The following is a 26,659-nucleotide window of genomic DNA, read 5'->3' as shown; positions in this document are numbered from 1 at the left end:
CCAGGCAGGCGGGGGCGGGCCACACCAAGGTGTGATGAGGATGCCAAGCCCCAAGTTCAATGCAGCACAGCCGGGGAGCAGCGCGGACACCACAGCTAGCCTCCTTTCTAGATGAGGAGCATCTCGGGCACCAGAATGAAGTTCCTAGTGCCGCAAAAGCATCACAGGCTCGTTGGCGTCAAAGAGAGGAATTCCCTCCCTCCAACAGTTCCGGAGGCCTGGAATCTGAAGCTAGGTGTGGGCGGAGCCTCGCTCCCTCCAAAGGCTCTAGGAAAGGATGCTTCCGTGCCTCTTGCAGCTTCCGGGGCTCCGGGCAGGCGCTCCTGGGCTCGTGGCCACATCACTATAATCCCGGTCTCTGTCATCACACCGCCTTCTCTTCCCCTAAAGACGCCAGTCATTGGGTTTAGGACCGGCCCGATCCAGGATGACTTCATCCTGACTAATTACGTCAACAGAGACCCATTTCCATATAAGGCCACGTTCACAGGTTCCGGTGTCAAGATGATATATACAAGCCTTCTGTGGGGGGGACATAAGTCGGTCCATAGCAACACCCTGCCAAGTGACAGCTGACTGTGTCTCATGCCTTCCTCCCCAGGGGCCATCCTGGGGACCCCTCCTTCCTCTGCTGGCCTCCGTGCTCCTCCCCTGCTATTGCCCCAGAGGGTTCTGGCCCTTTCTTTGAGGGCTGTTAGTCACCTCCATGGCGGGTGTCTGCACCTGGTGAGTCAGACGCCTCTGACCTCGCCCAGCTGCATCCCTCGAGCCTCGAGAGTGTGAGCCGGGGAGGCTTAGTTTCTCCAGGGGTTTTAGGAGGGAGGAGCCCATGCCAGCTTCCAAAACAGACTCGAGCCAAAGACATGTCTTGGCCATAAATGTGCTTCCTGAGGCAACCGTTTGGAAAGAGAGAAGGTGGTTTTAGTTTCAAGCTGGGCTGTGCAGCCAAAGGACCGCTGACATCTCGGGCTGGGTCACTCCAGGCTGGGGGCCATCCTGTGCATTGCAGGGTGCTGAGCTGCACCCCTGGCCTCCAGCCACCTGATGCCAATAGCACCCCATGCCCCCACTGGCGACAACCACAGAGTGTCCCCAGACATCACCAGGTGCCAGCCGAGTCTCCCTGGGTGAGAATAGCTGCCTTAGTCACAGCTGGTGGTCCCACGAGACCCAGGCACTGTTTCTTTCAAGTGTTGATGGCTTAGAATTGTCCATAAGTCAGTCCCAACCATTCTGGGCTAACTTGAGAGTTACTTTTTTTCTAATACAGTATGTGATATGTAGTTTTCCTTCTTTGTTTTGGCCATGCTTGGGCTTTGTTGCTGCTCAGGCTTTTCTTAGTTGTGGCGAGCAGAGGTGCTCTCTAGTTGTGTGCAGGCTTCTCACTGCACTGGCTTCTCTGCTTGTGGAGCTTGGGCTTCGGGGTGCAGGGGATTCAGCAGTCGTGGCACATGGGCTCAGCAGTTGCGGCTCCCAGGCTCTAGAGCACAGTTGCAGTAGCTGTGGCACACAGGTTTAGTTGCTCCGAGGCATGTGAAATCCTCCCGGATCAGGGGTTGAACCCATGTTTCCTGCTTCGGCAGGCAGATTCTCTACCCCTGAGCCAGCAGGGAAGCCTGAGAGTTCCTTGCTAATAACAGGAATAATTAGCTGTCAAGCCTTCAGGCCCCTGGGGTGTCAGGCTTCAGGTGCCACAGTCGTCATCACCTCTCTGAGGAGTCACAGCAGCTCTGCTCGTTTTAAAGACCAGAAAACAGAGCCCCAGAGAGGCGTGCTGGTGTGTAAATGTCCTGGGGCTGCCATCCCAGGGCAGCATACACGGGACAGAGTTGGAGGTAGGGCTCTTAAAACAACAGAGATGTCTTCTCTCGCATTTCTCAGGGCTAGATGTCTGAAATCAAGGTCTGGACAGGATGGGCTGCTCCTGAAGGCCCCCATGGAGAGTCCTTCCCACATCTCTCTCCTGGTTTCTGGTGGCCGCCTCTCTGGTGTTCCTTGGCTTGTGGCCACATCACTCCAGGCTCAGCTGCTGTTTCCATATGGTCTTCTCCCCATCTGTCTCTCTATCTTGAATCTCCTTTCTCTCTCTCTCTTTTTTTTGTTAACAAATAAGTATTAATTTTATTTAATTTTTAAAATTTAACTGTGTAAGGTTTTTAGTTAGAGGCTAATTGCTTTACAATATTGTGTTGGTTTCTGCCATCCGTCAACATGAATCAGCCGCAGGTATGCATATGGCCCCTCCCTCCCCATCCCGCCCCTCTAGGCTGTCACAGAGCCCTGGCTTCGGGTTCCCTGAGCCATACAGCAAGCCCCCACTGGCTGTCTGGTTTACACATGGTACTGTGTATGTTTCCACGCCACTCTCTCTAGTCGTCCCACCCTCTCCTTCCCCCGCTGTGTCCACAAGTCTGTTCTTTATGTCTGTGTCTCCTTTGCTGCCCTGCAGATAGAATCATCAGTACTCTGTCTCTAGATTCCATATATATGCATTAATATACGACATTTGTTTTTCTCTTTCTGACTTATTTCATTCTGTATAAGAGGCACTAGGTTCATCCACCTCATTGGAACTGACTCAAATACATTCGTTTTGATAGCTAAGTGATATTCCATTGTATATATGTCCCACAGCTTCCCAAACTATGGAATGCTTCACGAATTTACATGTCATCCTTGCACAGGAGCCATGCTGACCTCTGCATCGTCACAATTGCAGGATATGTGATGCCGAAGCAAGCACTCTCCTTTCTCTTAGAAGGGCACTGTCTCATTGGATTTAGGGCCTACCCTAAATCCAAGACGATCTCACCTCCAGATCCTTCCCTTAATTCCACCTGCTGTTTATTCGCTCAGTCTTTTGTCCGTCTCTTGTGCCACACGGACTGTAGCCCTCGAGGCTCCTCTGTCCATGGGATTCTCCAGGCAAGAACACTGGAGTGGGTTGCCATGCCATGCCTTCTCCAGGGGATCTTCCTGACCCAGGGATTGAACCTGTGTCTCCTGCATTGGCAAGTGGATTCTTTACCACTGGGCCACCAGGGAAGTCCATTAATTCCATCTGCAGAGACCCTATTTCCAAAGAAGGTCCCACTCCCAGACTCCAGGGATAAGGAGTTGGGCATATCTTTCTGAGGGATGTGAGTCCACCCAGAACAGTCTGGGTGCCCCAGGCCACACCGCAGGCAGCCACAGCCGGACCACGCTTAACACCCAGCCTGAGCCTGGGTACCCCTCTGCATCTTCGTGAAAAAGATTTCCTCTCTCAGCTTGGCTGAGGCCACAGAAAGCCGACTGGGACTTTTTGTCAGCTCCCTGAAAGGAGAAGTTGAGTTGTTTTGAGGTTTGGGTGTCGCCGGGCGCCCCCCCCGGGCGCAGGCTGCAAACTTGCTCTGCAATTCTGACCAGAAAACAGGAAGGGGGCAGCGTGGAAAGCCGGTTGCAATCAGCTGGTCTGTCCGCCCGCCACAGCTAACTGTCATTGTCACCACTTCACACGGTGTCGCTCAGCTGCCCTGCGGCCGCCCTGCGAACCACCCCCGGAAACACGGCATCCACGCAGGGCTGCTGTTCCAGCTCAGAAATGCTGAAGGTGCAGAAGACAGGCTAGCCGGGCCGTGCAGTCGGGGCCGTGACCCATGCCATATGCCCTCTAAGAACCTGGCGACTCGGTGCTGCAGCCCTGGCACTGGCCACGGGTCTGGCCGCACAGCCTACCTGGGATGTGCCCCTCTGCCTTGGCATCAGGGCTGCAGATGGGGGCGGTGCTTAGGCTCGGGTTCTCTCTGTCCTTAACAGTAACAGTCACCACTAATATTCGCCAACGCACACAGGGTTTTAATTTCGAAAGCAGAAATGAAACGAGGATCCTTGCTGGCTGGACTCTTTTCCCAAACGGCCAGAAGCTGAGGTTTCAGCGCCTCCATGTAGCCACCGTGGCCTGGCCCACACAGAGAGGGAAGGCTGGGAGATGGCCCCCTAGCTGTTGGGTACATCTGCGGGAGGACAGTGACAGGACAGTGGGCTCTCGGAGCTTTCTGCTGCCCCTGACCCCCCCGCAGGGACCCTAAAAGAGCATGTCCTGGGACTGTGCCAGCCTGGGGTCCTGAGCACCAGCCCCCACTGAGGGTCCCACAGACCCAAAATCACCTGACCCCAGACTCCTCCAGCCTCCCTCCCACCCACCCATCAGCCACTGTTGGTCTGTCCCCTGGCAGCACCTGCCAGCTACCTGGGCGTGTCATCCCAAATCAACATGCCGCCCACCATTCACCTTGACCTTTCCTCATACGGATACCTGCACAAACCATGTCCCTCCCTCCCACAAGGCAAGGATGGGCCAGTCCTTGCCCATCATTGAGGGCACGTGGGCAGAGCCACTCAGCTGGAATGATAGAAGGTTCCAGAGCCAGGGGTGTGCCTCTTTGCTTAGGTTTTTCTGTTGAAGAGCTTTGTTAAGATAAAACTCACGCATTTCCAGTGAACAATATAGTGCTTTTAGTACATTCCCAGTGTGGTGCCACCTCCACCTCTAGTACCAGAACGTTTCTGTCACCCCGGAGGAAACCATCAGCAGTCACTCCCCATTCCCCCTCCTCCAGCCCCTGATCTGCTTTCTGGCTCTGCGAGTTTGCCTGTTCTGGGCATTTCTGGACGTTTCATGGGGTCATACAGGTTGTGGTCTTTGTGTCTGATTCCTTGCACTCAGCTTGGTTTTTTTCCAGGTTTATCTGTGCGTCACTGGTGTCTCCGATGGTAAAGAATCCACCTGTAATGCAGGAGATGCGGGTTCAATCCCTGGGTCAGAAAGATCCCCTGGAGGAGGGCACTCCAGTATTCTTGCCTGGAGAATCCCATGGACAGAGGAGCCTGGTGGCCGGCAGTCCATGAGGCCACAGGGAGTCAGACACCACTGAGCAGTAAATACACACACGTCCTCGCTGCAGCGTGTGTCAGTGCTTCGTTCCTTTCTCTGGCTGAGTAATAGTCTGCTCTACAGATAAGACCACATTTTATTTATCTTTCACAAGCTTTCTCAGCATTTCACTCCTTTGTCTGGCTGACTCTGCAGTTGAGTTTTCTCCTGGGCTCTGGGTCCCTTCCCTGCCCCAGCCAGGCCAGCATCCTTCTCTGCCCATAACACGAGGGTAGGGGGTACCAGGCAGACATGGAGGTGATCCCGCTGGAGACTTTCGGGGTTGACTGAGCCAAGCCCGGGAGGAGAGTGGAGCCCTGGCCAGCAGCCTGCTCCAGGTATGCAGGCCTTGGGGGCATGCCAAGGGCTGGATGGGTGCCAGCAGACACACCTATGACTGTCCATCGGTGTCACGCATCTGCGTGGGCCTACCGCATCTGCTAAGAGCCTGGTGGCCAGAAGGCATCTGGCGTTTGGGAGCAGTGGGGAGCGAATGTGTGGGGCAGGCCACCAGGGGCCTCGGAAAGCAGGCCAGGGTTCTTGAGCTGAGGCATCCGATCAAAGTAGACTGTCCAAGGGGAGGAAGAGGCGGGGTCGGAGATGGCTGCGTGTGCTGCCTGTGGCTTCTCCCAGGATGCTGGTGAGGACTGTGGTCTAGGGGGAGAGGCTTTATCCAAGGGATGTGCCAGGAACACAGAGCCCCCTGGACCCCAGCACTTGTCGGGCCGTAGAGGTTGTCCAGTCATGTGGGGACCTGCAGCAAGCTGGGGCACCTCTTGGTTTTGCTTGTTAGCTACGGGAGGAGGTGAGTTTGTCAGGAAGATTGAATGTTGAGAAAGGGGCATGTGGCCACAGACAGGTCTCGGGACCATTCTCGGGGCATGGGCCACAGCATAGAGGACACTCAGGATCGGGATAGAAGGAGCGAAATCACTGGTGTCGTGTGCTGCGCAAACCACCCCCCCAAACCCATACAGGGGCCAGGGCATTCAAAGCAAAAGGGGTGTCAGGGCCGGGAGCCTTTATCTGGTGCGTGTCTGTCTGTCTCCAGGATCATAGGAACCCAGAGGCCAGATTATCTCCTGTACGTGAATACAAAGGCGTTTGGGGGTGTTTCCGTGATCTGCTGATGGGGAGTGTCAGGTGTCAGCAGGCAGCTAACTGGGTGGGGAGGTGGTGGAATTAGGCTCGGGAGAGTCTAGGGTAGCAACCTGGGGTACTCCAGGGCAAGATGTGCCAGCCAGACGTCCCCTGACCCCAGCCAGTGGTCAAGGCTCGGCTGGCCTAAGGCTGGCCTTGAGGCTTGGTGGCTAGAATGTCAGCAACGTGAACGTCAGGGTGGGAAGAAGGGGAGTGAGAGCCAGTCCAGGGTGGACGCCCAGGAAGGTGGACGTGACAGGGAGACGGAAGGGGGGCGGGGGTCCGTGAGGCCAGGAGGCTGAGCCACTCGAGAGCCTGCGAGGGAGGCCCTGGCAGGGCGGCCCCTGGGCGCAGGCAACAGAATGTCTGGCAGCTTCTGTCCCCCCGCATGGCCTCCCCAGGATGTTGAAAGAAGTCACCGGGAAGGCCCTACGTTGGCAGAGCAGGCTGAGAGAGGGCAGGAGCGGAAGCCACAACCCAGGGTCGGGGGAGTCGGCAGCAGGGCCTATCCCACGGAGGATGAGAGAGGGTGAAGGAGGCCTCGTGTGGGACCAGTCTCACGCCTCACAGATGGAAACACCTGGGGACCTAGACTGCACTTCTGCACCGCTGATGTTGGGGATGGGGACCGTCCCCGTGCACTGTCAGCTGTTGAGCAGCATCCCTGGCCTCCACCCACCAGATGCCAGTGGCACCCCCTCCCTCGGTCAGGACGGTCATAAACATCTCCAGATATCACCAAGCATCCCCTGAGGGGCAGAATCTCCTCAGTTGAGAAGTTCTAGGCCGACTGCGGGCAAAGATTGATTTCACTGTTAATGGTTGTCCGGTGCCCAGATGGGTTGAGATTTGATGGGGCTCTGTGACATTGTGCCATTATGGTTACACGTCACCTCAGCTCTGTTCAGTTCTATCTCGTCAGCTCAGCACAGGCCAGGTGGTGGGCGGAGATGCTGTTTCTGGCTGGCGATCTGCTTCGTTCCTGGGAACGGGTGGCTGGTGCTGCTTCCCGCCCTATGGCCAGCCACAACCAGGAGAACTGCCCACCCATCACCAGAAACCTCGATCCTTTTTTGTGTGTGTGGCCACATTGGGTCTTCATTGCTGCACGCGCACGGGCTTTCTCTGGCTGAGGCAGACAGGGGCTCCTCTCTAGTTGCAGTGCACAGGCTTCTCATTGCAGTGGCTGCTCTTGTTTCAGAGCACGTGCTCAGTAGCTGTGGCGCAGGGCTTCGTTGCTTCGAGGCATGTGGGATCTTCCCGGACCAGGGATCGAACCCATGTCCCCTGCATTTGCAGGCTGATTCTTAACCACTGGACCACCAGGGTAGTCCCTCCTCCCATCTTCCTCACCAATAGCAAAGCTCATTCAGATACGAGGGTTGGGTTTTCCATCCAAGTTTGTGCTTAGGGCAAAGTCTTCAAATGTTATTTGAAAAGCTGCTCGTCAATGCAAAAGAAAAAGAAAAAATGCAGTCACCCATGTGGTGACCCCCCAGAGCTGAGAAGTCACATGCTCCCTGCAGGCTTTCTTTCAGGCAAATGTCATGAAAGAACTTCAGCAGATTTCTGTTGCATTTCATGCTGGTTTCTCTGCACTGAAATTTTGTCACCCCCTCCCATCCCTGTCCTCCTGGGGGTGACTTTCTGAACCTCACACCAGGCGCTGACTGTGGTTCACCTCTTCTTTAAGCAACTCCCCAACAGGAAACAAACCAAGACTGCCCTGGTGGTTTTCACTGCCGGAGAGCAAGCAAGGTTATCTGCACTGCCACGCCCACCCACCCCACCCCCACCCCCCCGCCCCCCCCCTTGGCAGAATTGTGACGTATTTTATTGTAGCTTTTGATTTCACCTCATGTACTTGGCTTTTTTCATATATTGCTTCACTTTTTTAGTATCATTTTCCTTATCTGAGATACAATTTTTGTGTGTACCAGGGCTTGGCAGACTAGATCCCACAGGTTAAATCTGCCTGCTTCTACACGTAAAGTGTTATTCGCACACAGCTGTGCCTGCTCATGTATGTATCATCCGTGGCACCTCTCAAAAGAGTTGTGACAGAGACATCATATGGTCCCCTGATGGTGACCATTGAACATCTGACCCTTTACAAGAGCGGTTTGCTGACCCCCTCACACTTTGCACACATGGAACATTCTAGAACATTCCAGTTACTTTCTCTGTGCACACATCTGACTTCTGCTCTGTTCTCCCTTCCCAGACCTAAGGAAGCCAAATTCCCACACTGGTTCCAGATGATCCCTATCACCCAACTGAAATCTTTTTGCATTGGTCTGTGCCTTATATATATTATAACCTGGGTCTCCCACATTGTAGGCAGATGCTTTACCGTCTGAGCCACAAGGGAAGCCCACATATATCCACTAATGTACATCTACCCACAGAGGAGTCTGTAAGCCATCTTTGAGGGGTCAGAAAGGAAGGGCTTGCATGTAGATGTCCCAGAAGTTCATCTCATAAGTTCACCTTTCAGCTTTCACTCTCCTCCAGTGCTGTCTGTCCCACACGCAGCTGGGCTCACTTGTGCGGCCAGGGTGTTTGAGGTCTGGCTGACCACGGTGGGGGCCATGTGGGGCCCCCTCCCGATCTTTCATTTCACGGAGGGACCCTCGGAGGCTTTCCAGCCACACCCTGGGCCCTGAGGCCACCTGCATCCTGCCTGCAGGGCAACACAATCTGCCAGGCACAGTGGGATGAAGACAGCAAGCAAGACCCCAGTGCCTCCCAACCCTGCCCTTCCCCCTCACCAGCCCCTGGACCCTCCACAAGCTGCTGGGAGAGCCAGCGTGAACTCACTGAGGCTGGTGGGCCAGGCCAGCAGCGTACACTGAGGGCCACAGCACCCCTGGAGGAAGCTAGCATCAGGGTGCCAGATGTGTGCCCAGAAGGAGGCCCTGGAGTTCACGGCACGCAGATAGTTCAGCCAGAGAGATGAGCGTGGGGACAAGCTTCTCGTAGCCCGGGCTAGGGGGTGGCTGTGTTCCCAGCCCTGGTGCTTAGTACATATCAGCAGGCGTGGGTGTTCCCAGCTCACCACAGGGATGTCACAAGATGCGGAAAATGGCGGGAGCCGCGTTAAGGAACCACTTGATTGGAAGGAGGGATCCGAGGCAGAGTGACAGCCTGCAGACTGCCCAGCTGAGAAGTAAGGCCACACCAGAGCAGGAGGGGGTACAGAAAGATGAGATGTTGTCTTTGGGGGTGTGGAGAGGATCAGGGTGCCCTACAGCTGTGATTGCCTATGCCTTTTTGTCAGGGGGTCCCTGGAAGTGTTAGGGAGGGGACAGCCACCTGGAAGACATAGTCCACAGGCACTCTCTGCCCTCCCATGCCTCGCAGACGTGCAAGGCTGCCTCTCTGGCTTGCTGCCTAAGAGTGCAGAGCCCTGACGCCTTGCAGTCATCTGAGGCTATTTTAGACCAAAGTGAAAGTTATATTTTGGGGAACATTGCGTCTAAGAGAAGAGTGAAATTATGGTTGTATTTTAAGCACCCAGAAAGGCCTCCTTGGAATTTGCAAAAAGAGTTGATTAAAAGGCAAAGCGTAGCTCCGGGCCCGGGACACCCCTGCCACAGCCACCGCCCTTTCCGAATGTTCTGGGCACTTTGCTATGCCAGGGCTGGTGGAGTCGGGGCGGGGGGCACGATGAGAGTGTCTGTCCACCATCCATCAGCCCATCAGCTACATCTGCCTCACTCTTTGGCGCGGGGATGCGGCCAGACATCAGGCAACCACAGGGCCTGGCAGCCGATTTGTTTCCTGGTGATTATCCAGGATGGAGCAGCTTCAGGGCCCTGTCCCCAGCATCACTGGGTAGTTTCCCTCTGGAAGTTTGCTTCTGTGTCATTCAGCCACTGCTGGCCGCAGCCAGCTCCCAAGGCCAGGCCCAGCAACACCTCAGTTACCTGAGGCCCATGGAAGTGACCTGTCTTTTGGAAAGGCCAGGAGGTCAAACTCAAGGCTCTCGGTCCACCACCCAGCCACTGATCAGTCCTCTGACCCCAGCTCGTAACTGTTGACCAGCTCCTCCTGGGTGGAGGGGGAAATGGCCACCCCCTGGCAATGGTCAGGTGCCTGGGCTCAAAGTCTTCCGTGGTGTGAGCTGTCAAGAAATGTTCAATGTAATCCTCACCCGTTTACGGAAGAGTAAGTCACAGCCACCTATGAGAATTTACAAAGTTCTACTTAGCCCTTCCTGAGGGTCCAGGGATCTCTGGGACAGCCGATGTTTTTAAATTGAAGTTTGCCTGGTGGCTCAGATGGTGTAAAGATTCTGCCTGCAATGCAGGAGACCTGGGTTTAAACCCTGGGTCAAGAAGATCCCCTGGAGAGGGGAATGGCAACCCACTTTAGTATTCTCGCCTGGAGAATCCCGTGGACGGAGGAGCCTGGCAGCCCACAGTCCATGGGGGTCACAAAGAGTCAGACACGACTGAGTGACTGACACTTTCACTTTCTTTCATAGTTAACTTAGAGTGTCGTGCCCATCTCTGCTGGTACAGCAGAGTGACTCAGTTGTACACATACAGACATTTTTTTTTTAATTGAAGGATAATTACCTTACAGAATTTTGTTGTCTTCTGCCAAACATCAACAAGAATCAGCCATAGGTAAACGTATGTCCCCTCCCTCTTGAACCTCCTCGCCATCTCCCTCCCCATCCCACCTCTCTAGGCTGATACAGAGCCCCTGTTTGAGTTCCCCGAGTCATACAGCAAATCCCCATTGGCGCTCTATTTCACATATGGTAGCGTAGGTTTCCACGTTGCTCTCTCCAGACGTCTTGCCCTCCTTTTCTTTCTTAAGAAGTTTACTTTGGGTTGCACTGGGTCTTCACTGCTGCGCTCGTGCTTTCTCTGGTTGCGGTGAGTGGAAGCTACTCTTCGTTCAGAGTGCAGGCTCTGGGGGTATGGGCTCAGTGGTGGCTGCGCACGGGCTTGGTTTTTAATGGTTTTGTTGAATGTGGTTCCCTGTGCTTTACAGTGGGACCTTGTTGTTCACCCATCGTATGTATAATAGTTTATATCTGCTAATTCCAAACCCCCAGTCCTGCCCTCCCCCACCCCACACCCCCCGGGCAAGCCCAAGTCTGATCCCTGTGTCTGCAAATCTGTTTCCATTTTGTAGATAGATTTATTGGTGCCATATTTTGGATTCCACATATAAGTGATATCACATGGTATTTGTCTTTCTCTTCTTGGCTCACTTCATCTAGTATGATCATCTCTAGTTGCGTGCATAGTGCTGCAAATGGCATTAAGTCGTTGGTTTCCGTGGCTGAGTAGTATTCCACGGTATACATGCACCACGTCTTCTTTAGCCATTCTTCGGCTGGTGGACATGTAGGCTGTTTCCATGTCTTGGCTATTGTGAAGAGTGCTGCTATGAACATAGGGGTGCGTGTATCTTTTTGAATTAGAGTTTTGTCCAGGGGTATGCAGAGCAGCCAGTTTTTTAATTTCTTAGCAGAGTCTAAGGCTCATTTCTCAGCCAAGGCTGATTCTACCACCAGGGGACATTTGGAAACACCTGGAGATTTTTTTTTCTTTAATATTTATTTGGCTGCATCAGTTCTTAGTTTTGGCACATGGGATCAGTTGCTCCTCTCATGTGGTATCTTAGTTCCCTGACCAGGGGTCGAACCTGAGTCTCCCACATTGCAAAGCAGAGTCTTAACCACTGGACCGCCAGGGAAGTCCCTGGAGATGTTCTTTTGTTGACCAAGGGTGCTGCTGAACATCCTACAATTCACAGAACAGCCCTTTTGCGAAGAATGATATGTCCCCAGAAGCCTGTATCAGCCGAGGCCAAGACACCTGCTCTAGTTTAGGGGTCTTTAGGATGTGCAGTTGAAAATCAGGCCTGGGGTTCTGGACGGGGTCTTTCAGGGGGCCATGTAGATCCAGGAGCCACTGCCTGCACAGAACAGCTTGATGGACGTTATCAATGTTGGTGAGGTTGGGGGGGCGGAGGGGGAGGTGGGAGAGAAGGTAACAAGGACACGCAGCCCTGGAGGAGTGTCTCCAGTTCTGCCAAGGTGCCTGGACCAGCTCTTCCCCGTCAGCACGTGACTGCACCCCTCCCTGCAAAACTGACCACCTCCAGGGCCTCTGGGCAAAGAGCTGACTCTGCCCGGAAGCCTAGCTCGGCTGCGTAGATGCCATGTGACCTACAGCAAGCTGACCTCTCCATGCTGCCTGCTGCTCTCCCCTGCCCCAGGGCCTTTGCACATGCCGCACCCTCCTGCACCATCATCTAGCTAGGTCTGCCCCCGGGGCTTCCTGGGAGAGGCAGAGGAGAGCTCCAGAAGGTCCCAAGGCCAGCAGGCTCCTAGCACAGCACCAGCACAGTATGACTCCCAGCCCCACACCCTGAGGCTCCTAGAGGCCCTCTGGTGCTCAGGGCCCATTAGTTTCCTGCAGCAGCTCGTGTCACCCAGCAGCCCCAGATTTCAGCTGTGGCAGAGCAGGGAGGAAGCAAGCACGGTGGTGCGGTCATGGCAATGCTGAGGCTGGGGGGGACACCTCGTGGGGATCTAAGCCCCCCTGTGCATGGGTGGCCTTCGATGCCTGCTCCAGAGCTGCCCCTTAAAGAAGATGGGAGGGACTTCACTGGTGGTCCAGCGGTTAAGAACTTGCATTCTTAACCTGCGTTAAGTTTCCATCCCTGGTCGGGGAACTAAAATCCCATGTGCCGCAGAGCAGCTGAGCCTGCACACCATAACTACAAGCCAATGAAGCCAAATAAATATTTGAAAAAAATTTAAAAAGATGGGAGACACTTTTTAAAAGATGCTGAGTGAAAGAAGCCAGACACACAGGGCCACATCCTTCTGATCCCATCGACATGAAGTGTCTGCAACAGGCAGATCCAAGGAGACAGAGACCAGATTAGTGGTCGCCAGGGGCTGGGGGAGTGGGAGTGGGGAGTGGCTGCTTACGGGCACAAGGTTTCCTTTGGGGTAATGAAGCGTTCTGGAACGCGATAGAGGTGACGGCTGCCCGACATAGCAGACCTGCCAGACGCCACCAAATCGTACATTAAAACAGTAAATTTTACCACAATTAAAGCCCTGAATATTCATTGGAAGGACTGAAGCTTAAATACTTTGGCCACCTTATGTGAAGAGCTGACTCACTGGAAAAGATCCTGCTGCTGGGAAAGATTGAGGGCGGGAGGAGAACAGGGTGACAGGATGAGATGGTTGGGTGGCATCACCGACTCAATGGACATGAGTTTGAGCACACTCTAGGAGATGGTGAAGGACAGGGAAGCCTGGTGGGCTACAGTCCACGGGGTGGCAAAGAGTTGGACACGACTGAGCGACAGCAACATACACGTCCGGAATGCTCCCCATCAGGTCCCACCATGGGCTTCCAGTGGCTCACTGGTAAAGAATCCGTCTGCCAGTGCAGGAGATGTGGGAGACACAGGTTCACTCCCTAAGTTGGGAAGTCTCCCTGGAAAAGGAAATGGCAACCCACTCCAGTATTCTCTCCTGGGAAATCCCATGGACAGAGGAGCCTGGCGGGCTACAATCCATGGGGTCACAGGAGTCGGACATGACTGAGCAACTAATCAACAGTAGGTCCTGCCACATCAGCCTCTTGGGTTCCTTCCCATCGATCTCGCAGTTGGCGGGCACAAGTGCAGCCGTCCCAGAGCCGGTCCTGTTGGCTCTGACCTCTGGGGTGGCCCCCAGCGCGCCCGAGCTCCATCTCCCGGGGCCCCACGCAAGCCGCCAACCCCGCAACAGGACACAGGACTGGCATGAGGTTGGACCTGAGCCCCTTTAGGTAAAATTTCTCCAGCAAGTGTGGAAGTGCTCCAAAATGTTTCAGCCAGCCACTTACCTTTAACATCACCATTTCCACCCAGAGAATGTTTCATTTCGTTGTGAATTGGCAAAACCCTCCCCCAGGACTGAAAGATAATAAAATCGGCCAGAGCAGGTTCGCAGTGGCTGTTCCTGTGGAATGTCTCCTGGATTCAGCCGTTCACACTTAAGCCCTGGTATAGTAGTTTACCCCAGGGGTCTGTAAACTGGTTCTGTAAAGGGCCACGTTAATTAGCATTTCCAGATTTCACAGCCGCTCAGTCTGTATCACAGCTACTTAGCTTGCAGCTACTCACCCCGTATCGTAGAGCGAAAGCAGCCGCAGACAGGACGTAAATGAACAGTGCGGCCATTTGTCAATAAAACGTCATTTACAAAAACAGGCAGTGGGAGGGCAGCATCAGAGATACCCAGACTGGGGGCTTCCCCAGTGGTCCAGTGGCTAAGACTACAGGCTCCCAACGCAGGGGGCCTTTGTTCAGCCCCTGGTTGGGGAACTAAAGATTCCACATACCACAAGAAGATCTGGTGCAACCAAATAAATGCTTTTTTAAAAAGAGAACCGATAACCAGATTGAAGGACATCCTAAAATATACTCACCCCCATCCTCCTTAAGACTGTTAAGGTCTCAAAAATAAGCCTGAGATACTTGATGTGGGAGGACTGAATGTAACGTGATGAAAATGAAAATCGCTCAGTCATGTCCAACTCTTTGTGACCCCGTGGACTGTATAGTGAATTCTCCAGGCCAGAATAGTGGAGTGGGTAGCCATTTCCTTCTCCAAGGGAACTTCCCAAGCCAGGGATTGGACCCAGGTCTCCCGCTTTGCGGGCAGATTCTTTATCAACTGAGCCACCAGGGAAGCCCATGTAACATGTGATAACTGGGATAGAAAACAACATTAGGGGGGAAATGAGGACATCTGAATGAATGCAAGCTTAGTTTCGTAATAATGCATCAGTCAGTATCGGCTTCCCTGGTGGCTGAGCTTTAGAGAACCTGCCTGCAATTCAGGAGATGCAGGAGACCCGAGTTCAGTCCCTGGGTTGGGGAGATCCCACTTCCCAACCCACTCCAGTATTCTTGCCTGGAGAACCCCTGGACAGAGGAGCCTGGTGGGCTACAGTCCCTGGGGTCACGAAGAGTCAGACACAACAGCTCACACCCAGGGTCAGTCCGTATTGGTTTTGTTCACTTTTTATGGCAAATGTGCCATCATTATATTGACAGTGGGAGACACCGAGCGTGGGGCCCTTGGGAACCCTCTGTGATATTCTTAGAACTTACTGGTAAGTCTAAAACTATTTTAAAATTAAAAGGTTTTTAGAGAAGAAGAAGGATGTCGAGCCAGACTTGACTTGTGTGTGTGGAGGGAAGGGGGTCCATAGATGATCCCGCACAGGCCAGGTCTGTCGCACAGACAGGCTCCCACCATGTCCATGAGATACGCAGAGCAGATCTCAGGTGGGATCCTCACACAGTGAACTTCGACCTGACGCATCCCCGCCCTCCCGCGCTTCCCGGCGTCCATCAGCTGAGCATCATCAGCGTTCTTTGGTGCTTTCCTCTGTTGCCTGCGTGCTCGCTGTCGCCATATCCTGTCGTCGCTTCCTCTGCAATGTTCCTGCTAGTGCCCGGGCTCCGGCCGGCGGCCCCGCTGGCGCGCGCAGGTGACAATGTCCAGCAGTCAGAGTGGTGTCCAGGGTACCAGCTTCCCGAGGGGCCCACGCACGACTGGGGCCCAGCCACTGAACTCGGTTTCCTAAACAGCCCCTTACCTTCCAGGGCTATGAGGAGTCAAAGCTGGAAGGTGGCTCTGGATAGTGATTTTCTCTCCTCCTGCATCTGTTTCTGCATCATCCGGGGGCCTGGTTTCTGCTCACTTTCCCTCCACGTTACTGTGCCTAGCTGAACAAGGCTACCAAGTGGAGGCACGCTGAGAACTGGACCCGTCTGTTGTTGGGGTGCAGGTGGGGAGAGGCTGCTGTCAGTGAAACCCTGGACTATGACAGTTTCCCATCTCTTGGGGCTAAGCATTAGGAAAGCCATCTGATTAAGTATGCGTGCTAAGTTGCTTCAGTCGTGTCCGACTCTTCATGACCCTGTAGACTGTAGCCTGTTAGGCTCCTCTGTCCATGGGATTCTCCAGGCAAGAACATTGGAGTGGGTCGCCATTTCCTTCTTCAGGGGATCTTCCTGACACGTGGATCAAACCTGAGTCTACTGTGTCTCCTGCACTGCAGGCAGATTCTTTACTGCTGAGCCCCTGGCGGAGCGCCCTGATTAAGTATACTGAGCACGGAGCTCTTTGCTCTGTCCTGCTTCTGATTATCAAGACCCTTACTCTAGATGTTCAGGAAAGAGGGAAGGGTATAAGCAAGTGTCCTCTTGCTTTATTTCTCTCTAGAGAGCCTTCGCTCTCATAGGAAACCCTAGAGCAGTAGTTCTCACCCTTCCAGGGATCAGAACACCCTCAGGCTCTGGTTTAAAAATTTAGATTTCCTAGCCTTTCCAGAAATCCTGCAGGTCTGGAATGGGCCCAAGTCTGCATCTTTAACAAGTCCCTACAGCCCATACTTGGATTCTCAACTTTTCCTCTCCCTTATCGCAACCTACCAGAGCAGCATGGTAGAGGTGACTCATGGGGCAAGGCAGAGGAATCTTGACAGTTCTCTTTTTCCTCACTGTTGTAAGCGGGGGAGCCCCAGGAAGACAGCTTTGCTCAACCCAGGTATGGAGGGTGGACCCAAGGGTAGCCAGCGGGGGCGGGGAAGGCGGGGGGGAAGGGACCTTCCCCTTCCCCCTCCCGTCCCTTCCCCTTCCCCTTCCCTGTCCCGGAGGGCTTGGAGAGAAGCTATAGGGCCTGTAGGGAGAGTGGAGGGATGCTCTCAGACTCTAGTCTCTCCCTCCAGCCCACCCTTGGGAGCTCACCTTTCCTCACAAGGGCAAATGCTTAGTTTTACTGCATGGAACGTATTAAGAGTCCTTACTGCTCTCAGCAGCAGCACCGTGCAGCTTGAGATTTGTGAAAATGTTAGTTGCTTGGTCATGTCCAACTCTTTGTGACCCCATGGACTGTAGCCCGCCAGGCTCCTCTGTCCATAGAATTCTCCAGTGGGTTGCCATTTCCTTCTCCAGGGTATCTTCCAGACCCAGGGATCGAACCCAGGTCTTCCGCATTGCAGGCAGATTCTTTACCGTCTGAGCCACCAGGGAAGTCCTAATTTGTACAGAAATTCATACAGGGAAGCAAAGGAAATTTGCCATTTCCTTTTCCCCTGGAATAGGAAATGGCAACCCACTCCAGTATTCTCACCTGGGAAATCCCGTGGACAGAGGAGCCTGGCAGGCTATAGTCCGTGGGGTTGCAGAAGACTTGGACATGGCTGAGTGACTAACATACATGCACACGGAAGCAAACCTCATCCTAAAAGGAACTTCCATAGTGAGCCACCACCCACTTACAGAACTAGCCCTCCACTCACACCTCCCCCGCTCAGCTCAGCCTGTGCGTGACTCCTTCCAGCCCACCAGGCCTGCGGGGTCCTCCTTCCCAGATCATCCCACCACACAAATACAAAATAAATCAGTGCAAAGAGAGGTTGAAAAATCTTGCGAAAGGTGCATGATCGCAGGAAGTTATCACAAGTGACCCGGAGAATTGCTCTGACCTCCAGTTACTCAGCCACACCCAGGAGCAGCAGATGGGAAAGAGAGCCAAGGATGGAAGCCTGAGCTTCCGGATGGAATGAGTCCATTGTGTTGCTAACTTTACATAGGTGCACTCTGCTTAAAGGGAGTTTTCAGCTGGGTTCACCAGGCGAAGTTCAACTCCATGCTTTACGAACGAAACACACCCAGACCAAAGTAGTTCAGGAAGCTAAAAATAAAGGGACAGGCACAGAGATGTAGCAGACAGATGGAAACGGGATAGAACACAGCTGCAGGTTTGATGTGTAAAAGGGAGAGCTGGGGCCTCTGAACATTGTATGATGAGGGAGATTCCCCATCAGGCCAAAACCCTCAGTTTACACTCTCAAGGTATAATCATTGTCTGTATCTATGCATCACAGCACAGCAGCTGCTTTTACAAAGCAGAAATTATAAAAGATACTGGGAGAAATAGATGAAAACATAACATAAGGCTCCTTGAGCAGTCAGCAAATAGACAGGGCTGTAACATGCCCAGACCTCACATTTAGGCAGATCTTTGGGCCCTGTCACAAACCCTTCACTCCATTATGAGAATAAATCTTAAGTATTTGTGGAAGTAGTCATCCCTATGTCAAGTCACAGAGAAAGCATCTTAGAGCTTCCGAAAGTAGAAATACTATCATCAGTTAGTTCTCTTCATAATACTGTAAAACTAGAATTAATTTTTAAGGCCCTTTCATATGGAAATTTGTTTTAAAGAAACAGTAACCTCTGTTAACTCTTAGATAAAGGGGGAATCTATAAACCAAAATTGGTGGTAGTTTAGTCACTCAGTCGTGTCTGACTCATTGCGACCCTATGGACTGTAGCCTGCCAGGCTCCTCTGTCTATGGGATTCCCCAGTTAAGGATACTGGAGTGGGTTGCCATTTCCTTCTCTAGGGGATCTTGCTGACCCAGGGATCGAACCTGCGTCTCCTGTGTCTCCTGCATTGGCAGGCAGATTCTCTATTGCTGAGCCATCAGGGGAGCCCATAAACCAAGATTACAGATATTCTAAAAACCATCAATTGAAACCGTATAGTATCAGAATCCGTGGGATGTATTTAAAGCAGTAACAGCAGGACAGTTCGTAACCATAAATACTTTATGTCCATAAATAGGAATAAATGAAAGTAAATGAATTAACATCCCAACTCAAAAACCTGAGAAAAAGAACCAAGTACACCGAAGAGAGAGTGAAGTGTTAGTTGCTCAGTCGTGTCTGACTCTGTGGCCCCATGGACTATAGCCTGCTGGCTCCTCTGTCCATGGAATTCTCCAGGCATGCATACTGGAGTGGGTTGCCTTTCCCTTCTCCAGGGGATCTTCCCGACCCAGGGATCAAACCCAGGTGTCCTGCGTTGCAGGCAGATTCTTTACCATCTGAGCCACCAGGGAAGCCCAGAGAGTGTCAAATGGATAAGACAAGCCCTCGGGAATTCATCAGTTCCTCCCATATTTTTGGTGCAGTAAGAACCAAGCAAGACCCTCCCCCATCAAAGTTTAATTTGTTCTTTATTCTTCTGTAATCTAGCACGTGGTTTCATTTATAACCTAAACCAAAATTTAGTGAAATACAACGTACAATAACTTGTTTCATACTTGGTTTCTTTTTTTTTTCCCTGAGATTCCATAACCCTGCCTCCCCCCCACCCACCCCCTGGCACCGTCCACCGTGAAACTTCAGCCCCTGGTAAGAATCTGTCCATCTCAAAGGGCCTCGTCCTGGGCCCAGGAACCCTTGGTGTGTTTTTCAGGGTTTCTGCTCACATCTGTGGCTGACAGCCAGTGCCCTTCCGGGTTAGAGTGACAGAGTCTGTTAGGAGCTGGGGGCACGGAGCGGGAGTCAGTGTCATGTCTCATCAGCACGCGACTCTCTTTACATGCCTGCCATCTACCCATCTGTCTGTCCAGCGGGCAGCTGGCTAGAGGGAGCCTGCCGGGTATCCCAAGCCCTGTGGGCAACAGGGAAAGAACAGAACCCAAGCTAAAGCTGGATGTCAGCTGGGCCCTAAAAACCCTCCACTTCCTCATCTGTGAGTCGAGGAGCATGAGGTTGGGGGTGATCATTCTACTTCCTGCTCTGCACCCACAGGCCCAGTGAGCCTGCAGCTGTCACCTGTGTGGGCTGACCTGGTAATTGGGGGGTCCAATCTTCTGCCCCACAGCCACCACCTCTCACCATCATTGCCACCCACTTCCCATTGTCATCCTTTTTCTCAGCCATGCCACACAGCACGTGGGATCTTAGTTCCCAGACCAGGGACCAAAGTCTCGACTTTCTGCACTGGGAGTACAGACTGCCAGGGAGTCTCCCACTGTCGTCTTGTCCTCACCCTCCCTGGCTCCGTCTCCCTCCACCCATTCCCTGCACAGCATCAGCGCTGTGGGAGTCACGTTGGCCTAGCTTCTCCTTCCCCACCTCCCACCCCATCCACGCCCATCCTCAAGGAGCTCGCTTTTCTGTCCCTCCCACGCAGCCCCTCTGAGCCTGTGACTCCGCTGGCCCCTTCTGCCCTCCGTGCTTCCTGGTCCCACTTCTCTGTGTCCTTGCCACATCTTTGCGAGGAAACCAGTCAGCTTAGGCAACTCAGGCCCTCTCGTGCGCATCTTGTATGTCAGAGTGTTGACGTCCTCTCCCTGCCTCAGCACTGCCCTGGCCCCTTTTGGAAGAAGGAGGCGTTTCACCAAGAGCCCCTAGTACAGTGGCCGACACACCTTTCCTGTAAAGGGTCCAAGTGTCAGTATCTTCTCTGCCGGAGCAATCTCCCCCAGCACAACTCAGAAGCAGACACAGACTACCTGTAAACGGACATGAACGTGCGCCAGCAGAACCTTATTCATGGTTGCTGAAAGTTGAATTTCCTGTCACTTTCATGTGTGGGAACGTACTGTTTTGATTTTTTCAAGTGTTTAAAAATGTAACAACTGGGACTTCCCTGGCTATCCAGTGGTTAAGACTTCACACCTCCAGTGCTGCGGGCACGTTCAGTCCCTGGTTGGGGAACTAAGATCCCACATGCCAAAAGCAGTATGGCAGTATGGCAAAAAAAAAAAAAAATGTGACTGCCATTTTAGCTCGCACACCACACAGAAACAGGTGGCTGGCCGTAATTTGCTGACCCTGGTGGAGGTCCACGTCTAAGCCTGACCCCCGCCCATTCCTAAGCATTACACAGGCATCCTCCCCATGGCCACGCGCATTTGTGGACAGGTCATCTGTGACTGCTTCACACTCCACCGCGACCCAAATACTTACTAGCTGGCCCAGGTCATCTGTGACTGCTTCACACTCCACCGGCGATGCATATACTTACTAGCTGGCCCTTCACAGGACAAGTTGGCCCGCCCCTGGTTCACACAGAGCGCCTTTCGTCCTCAAACAACCTGAGAAGGCAGGGTTTACCCCCTCGTTTTACAGAAGAGGAACTTGAAACTCATGAGCAGCAAACTAATTTGTCCCTCTTGGCACAGCCCCCCAGCCCAGGACCACAGGGACCCACTGGAATTCCCTGTCGATGTGGAGCTGTTCTCCTGGGTTCCTCATCAGAGGTAGCCCTCCACCCCGCACACACCCAGGGGCGTTATTTTCCCGGCATTTCCACACAGGAAAGCCCCAGGCTGACTGGATGCCCCCCCGGGGCTGTTTGCTCAGTAGACTCAGCCAAGCACATTTCCTGGGCGCCCAGGTCCAGGGGCCGTGGGACGCCTCCCAGGCCTCCTTCTGCAGATGTGACAGTCGCTTGTGTCCCCAGACAGACACAATCACATAGAAATCCTGGAACTTGGAGAGCACTTGGGTAAACAACTGGAGTTCCAGGCCTAGTTCCCGATCACTCTCGGGTGTTGCTCTCTGTACCCCCGAGCACGGCTATAACAAGAGGGCGAGTGGAAGCCAGTCTGTCTTTCAGCCCTGCCTTTAGGCTTCACGGTAGCCTAATATTTGCTTGAGTTGTCTTACCTGGCAGCCTCTCCTGGCACCACCAGTCACTCCTCTGTCTTGGTGTGTGACCTGGACTGGACACGAGATTTGGAAATCCTGTGTGGAGTGGTTCGTGGTCTCGGGGGGGCGGGACAGAGGCTCTGCCCCCACCTGGCACTGCAGGGGGCAGGGCAACATCAAGGTCATGGGAGGCAGTGGGCAGCCTCCAGGAAGTCCAGAGGCGGTGACGTCCCAGCCACGGCCAAGGTGAACGCTCGGAATGTCCCTGTCGGAGCCCCACCAGGGAGGGGAATCCCTGAGACTAGAATGGTGCCAGGCACATGGCCACCAGTACATTGTTGTCAAGTGAATAAATGAAACCACGTGTATAAAAGCACCACATACAGTTGGGAAGGGGCCAGGGGGATGGGTCCCCATAGCTAGATCAGGAAACAAAGCCAGCCCCACAACCAAGATGAATTCACTACAGCGATTGAAGACAGCCACAGGTATATCTGGGGGGCGATGGAGTTACCATTTTCAGGCCACCTCTACTTAGCTGGAAGGACCACCACCCTGCAAGGGTGAGGCTGGAGAACTTCTCTCCAGGGGAAATCCTCCCCCCAGCCTACCCCCTGACTTGAGACTCACCTATCAACACAGGAGATAGCAAGCATGCTTGCCTTGGTGATCTCATTCCATGGGGCTTTTCACTTTTGAAATCTGAAAGCTAAACATTGTTTGCCTAATGCAGTCCATCGAAGCTTGTCTGGTTTTCTTGTGGGATGTACAGAGGCCAGATGTGAGCTTGGGGCTGGGGCATCTGCCTGCCTGGTTGCCAGACCTTGGGGGAGGCGTCTCTAGCCAGGGCAGGCAGACACCCCAAAAGCCCCAGGTCTACTTGCCTGGCTCCCAGCACCAAGAACCCATCTGGACCAGGGTCTGAGGGGCAACAGCCAGGGGGTGCCTCACAGTAGAGGCCCTGGTTTCCAGCCCACAGCCACGCCACCCACCTGTTCTTGGACTTCAGAGAGGTCAGCTGACCTCTCTGCTCCTGCTTCCTCATCAGAAACGGGGAAGGCCAGGTCTGTCCCTTGGAGGAATTCAAGCAAAAGAAAGAGTCGCAAGCCTGGCGTGTGGCTGGCACATACCACAGGCGATATGGCACATATCTGGCGTGTGGCTGGCACATACCACAGGCACATACCACATACCTTAATGTTACATCGCCATTCTTACTAAAATATTGACCATGCATTCCAACAGAGAGAAGACCCACCCTCTTGAGATAGCACATGCACTTTATAGAAATTTCTGGCTACGTAGGCTGCTCAACCTTGGATATCTTTGGTTTAAAAATCCTCATTCAGGCATTTCCCTGACAGTCCAGTGGTTAAGACTCCAGACTTCCAACTGCAGGGGTCATATGTTCAATCCCTGGTCGGAGAGCTGTTAATAAGATCCCACATGCTAGACAGCATGGCCAAAAATTTAGAAGAAGAAAAAAATTAATAAAACCTTTTGAATCTCGCAGAAGAAGAACCTCAAAGACAAGAGCAGTTAAAAGACAGCCAGACTTCCCCCGGCTGACAGCATCCCGGGCAGGGGTGGAGGTGGTACCTGGGGAGCAGAAGGTCCAAGAAGGCCAGGGTGCTCCTGCTGCATTCATTTAAACCTAGAAACCGTGACTGGAGGTGGGGTTGGATTAATGGATCCTCTCTTTATGGTTTTTTTCCTTTTATTTGGTAAACTTTTAGCATGGTTCTATATGTTTTTTTCAAAGCATATACTTTATATTAGAAACATATCTTTTATAGGACTTCCCTGGTGGTCCAGTGGTTAAGACTCCACGCCCCCAACACAGGGGGGCACGGGTTCAATCCCTGGTCAGGGAAGTAAGATCCCGCATGCAGCATGGCATGGCCAAAAGAAAAGACATAAAGGAGGAAAAAAAGGAAAAAGAAACACGTCTTTTATATTATAAAGGGAGGGGAAACAGCATTTCTGAGAAAGTAGAGTCCTCTCCCAAATAGTGCTTTGCCAGGGCTGTGGATCGTCTGGCGTGCCGGGAAGACAGCACGAGCTTGTGGCTGCCCTTGCCCCAGAGCCAGCTCACATCACATCACTGCTGGCACCCGGGTCCCACTTCCTCCCTCCCCTTTATCTCCAGCCCCACATGATCCACCGGGCACACCAACCACCCTGAGCTTGAAGGCCTTGCACACCCCTGGCCGGCCCCGGGAACAGCTACACAATAGCTCCCCTCGCTTCGGGTGCCAGGCCAGCATTTCCTCCTCCTCCTCCGACGGACGTATAATAGCACCAACCGGATATTTTTAGATCAGCTTTGAAAAGTCGCAGTGTGTTGAGACCACATACCAGACGCATGAGGTCACCGTGCTGGTAATCGCAGAACCAGAGAGCTGGTCCCAAAGACATCCCCTCTGGTCCCCAGGACGCTGGGCCTGGATGTTTCCTTAAAACTCACCAGAGACGTGTCCCACATTCATAAGGGACCACCGTGGCTCCTCTGGGTGGAAATGTGCATTGCTGGGGTGTCTCTGTGGCAGGCCTTGAACCCAGCCACCACGGCGACTCAGGACTTGCCCCTGGAGGGGTGTCACTCGGGGTCAGGCACCCCCCTCACCATCTGTTTGTAGTTAGGACAGGCAGCACTTTGCATGCTCACTCGTGGGAGCTCATTTTATCACAAAGCAGGCCTGTCCTCAGCTCAGACACCACCCTGCAGGGTCTGGAAGGAAAGGAGGAGACGGATCTGCCGTCTGCTTTTCCCAGAGCCGTGGCTCAAGAGCCTGTGGGGTTTACCCCAAAGGCTGAACATAAGGGAAACAGGAGATTAAAATCTGGATAGACAGTTTTCTTCACCAGGGGGCCCATGAGGGCCTACAGCACATATGGGGGCCTTGATTACAGGAGGGAGCCCCAGACAACCTGCTCCTACAAACACCTTTTACCTTCATCTGTGCTTCTCAACCCCCAGCAATTCAGCTCTCGCTGGGGACTTTTTTTTTCTTATTTATTTGACTGCATCACAGCAGAGGATGAGATGATTAGATAGCATCACCGACTTGATGGACTTGAATCTGAGCAAACTCCAGGAGATAGTGAAGGACAGGGAAGCCTGGTGTGCTGCAGTCCATGGGGTCGCAAAGAGTCAGACACGACTTAGCAACTGAACAACAAATCAGGTCTTAGTTGCATCATGTGGAATCTTTCACTGCGGCACACGGGCTCTATAGTTGTGTCACTTGGGCTTCAGTGGTGGTGGCACATAGGCTCCAGAGCCCTCAGGCTCCGTAGTTACAGGGTACAGGCTTAGTTGCTATGAGGCGTGTGGAATCTCAGATCCCCAACCAGGGATTAAACCCGCGCCCCTTGCAGTGCAAGGCAGATGCTTAACTCCTGGGCCAGCAGGCAAGTCCCTGTGGGGACTTCTGGGGTTGTCCCACATGCTGCCGGCCTCTGGCGGGTAGAGACCAGGAATGACCTCGATACCCTGCAGTGCGCAGGACAGCCCTGCCCCAGAGAGTGACCGCTCCCCGAGTGTCAGCAGCGCCGAGGCCGAGAACCCTGCACTGGGTTCCACAGACACCCGGGAGGGCAGAGCAGATGGGGGCCCGGGCCCCAGCAGCTAGCCTAGAGCTCAGTCACACACATCCAGACCCTGTGAAGAAGAGAAGGGGGCTCTGTGGCCGCTGTCTGACTCTGGAAAGCACCTCGTCGGGCTAGATTCCACCACCACACAGCCAGGTGAAGACCCCTCCCCTCAAAGTGCCCCCCTACCCTGCAAGTTAGTCTCTCAGTTGTGTCTGACTCTTGGGGACCCTATGGTCTGTAGGCCGCCAGGCTCCTCTGTCCATGGAATTTTCCAGGCAAGAAGACTGGAGTGGGTTGCCATTCCCTCCGTGAGGGGATCTTCCCAACCCAGGGATTGAACCCTGGTCTCCTGAATTGCAGGCAGATTCTTTACTGTCTGAGCCCTGAAGGTACCCCCTGTACAATTGGGCCTGGTTTCCTCCCTGAGACCTCTTCTCCCTCAATCACTCGTCCCCTGCTTGGCAGTCTGGTGGTTGGTTCAGATTCTACAGCAATGCCCAGTTCTGGGGTCTGGAGCCCCAGGGGCATCGGCAGGAAGTCACACATCCCGTGACCTCGTCAGCCGGGAGCATGACCAGTGCATGAGCCCAGCGGGGGCTGCTGCCCTGATCGCAGGCTCCACTGAATGGAGCCGTTTTCTGAGGAAGTGTCTCTGGCCTTCCAGCAGATGCTTTTCTGTGGGACTTCTGCCTCCAGGCATCAAGTTGGAAGCTCATCAGTGATTGACCTGCATCCATCCTGCCTGCTAAATGAGCGCTTGGAGAAAATCCAAACTCCTCTCGGTGTCTCCCTGAGAGCCTGGTCACCTCTGTCCACCCTGCCCTTGTCCCCCACCTCACCAGACCTGCAGATACACACCCCACCCCACAGCAGACCTTGGCAGTGGCCTTCCCACCTCCTCCGAGCTGTGGCCTCCCTGCCGGGCTCAGCCTCCTCAAACGGGAACAGCGTGAGCCTGACACCTTTTTCGCTATTGCCAAGCTTCCCTTTCCTCGTGCGACACCCCCGCCCCATCCCCTCTCTGCCTCTCGTCCCTCCTCTGCCCAGCCTCACCACCCTTGCTGCTTTTAGCCTGTCACTCCCTGAAACAGGGACCACCACTCCCCAGGTACTTCTCCTGCCCCAGGCTCCCCCAACACTCCACCGAGCCTCCCCTTATCTGGGTACCATGTGGGAAAGAGGTAACCCCAGGAACCTGAGTGGGGCACAGAGGGTGTTCTCTTGTTTTCATCTGGATGGTGGTTATGTGGTAGACCCCGGGGGGCACTGCCAAGCCGTGGGCTCTGAGCACTGCGCACACTTCCTCTGTGTCTTGGGAATGAAGCCCTGATTCACACCACGACGAGGATGGACCCCAGAAGCATCATGCTGAGTGAAAGAAGCCAGACACGAAAGGCTACCTAGTGTGTGCCCCCACTTAACGTGAAGTGTCCAGACCAGGCAAATAAATCCCGAGAGACAGGAAGCAGATTGGTGGTTACCAGGGCCTGGGGAGTAACTGCTGAG

The 26,659-nt window shown here is 53.6% G+C and overlaps 1 protein-coding gene and 1 non-coding gene across 16 annotated transcripts in view; one reads left to right on the top strand and one right to left on the bottom strand.

Moving 5' to 3' along the window:
• Positions 1-26,659, top strand: part of MYO9B (myosin IXB) — a 107,095-nt gene that overhangs the window by 24,945 nt on the left and 55,491 nt on the right. The gene's annotated exons all lie outside the window — the stretch shown is intronic.
• On the bottom strand, positions 2,640-2,743 carry LOC133252193 (U6 spliceosomal RNA). The gene has a single exon (XR_009737821.1). It is a non-coding gene; the product is annotated as a U6 spliceosomal RNA (small nuclear RNA).

This window comes from Bos javanicus, chromosome 7, assembly GCF_032452875.1.
Source record: "Bos javanicus breed banteng chromosome 7, ARS-OSU_banteng_1.0, whole genome shotgun sequence".
NCBI classification, from domain to species: Eukaryota; Metazoa; Chordata; class Mammalia; order Artiodactyla; family Bovidae; genus Bos; species Bos javanicus.
Note: the sequence above shows the minus strand (reverse complement) of the source record. Positions and strands in the feature narration are given on the sequence as shown.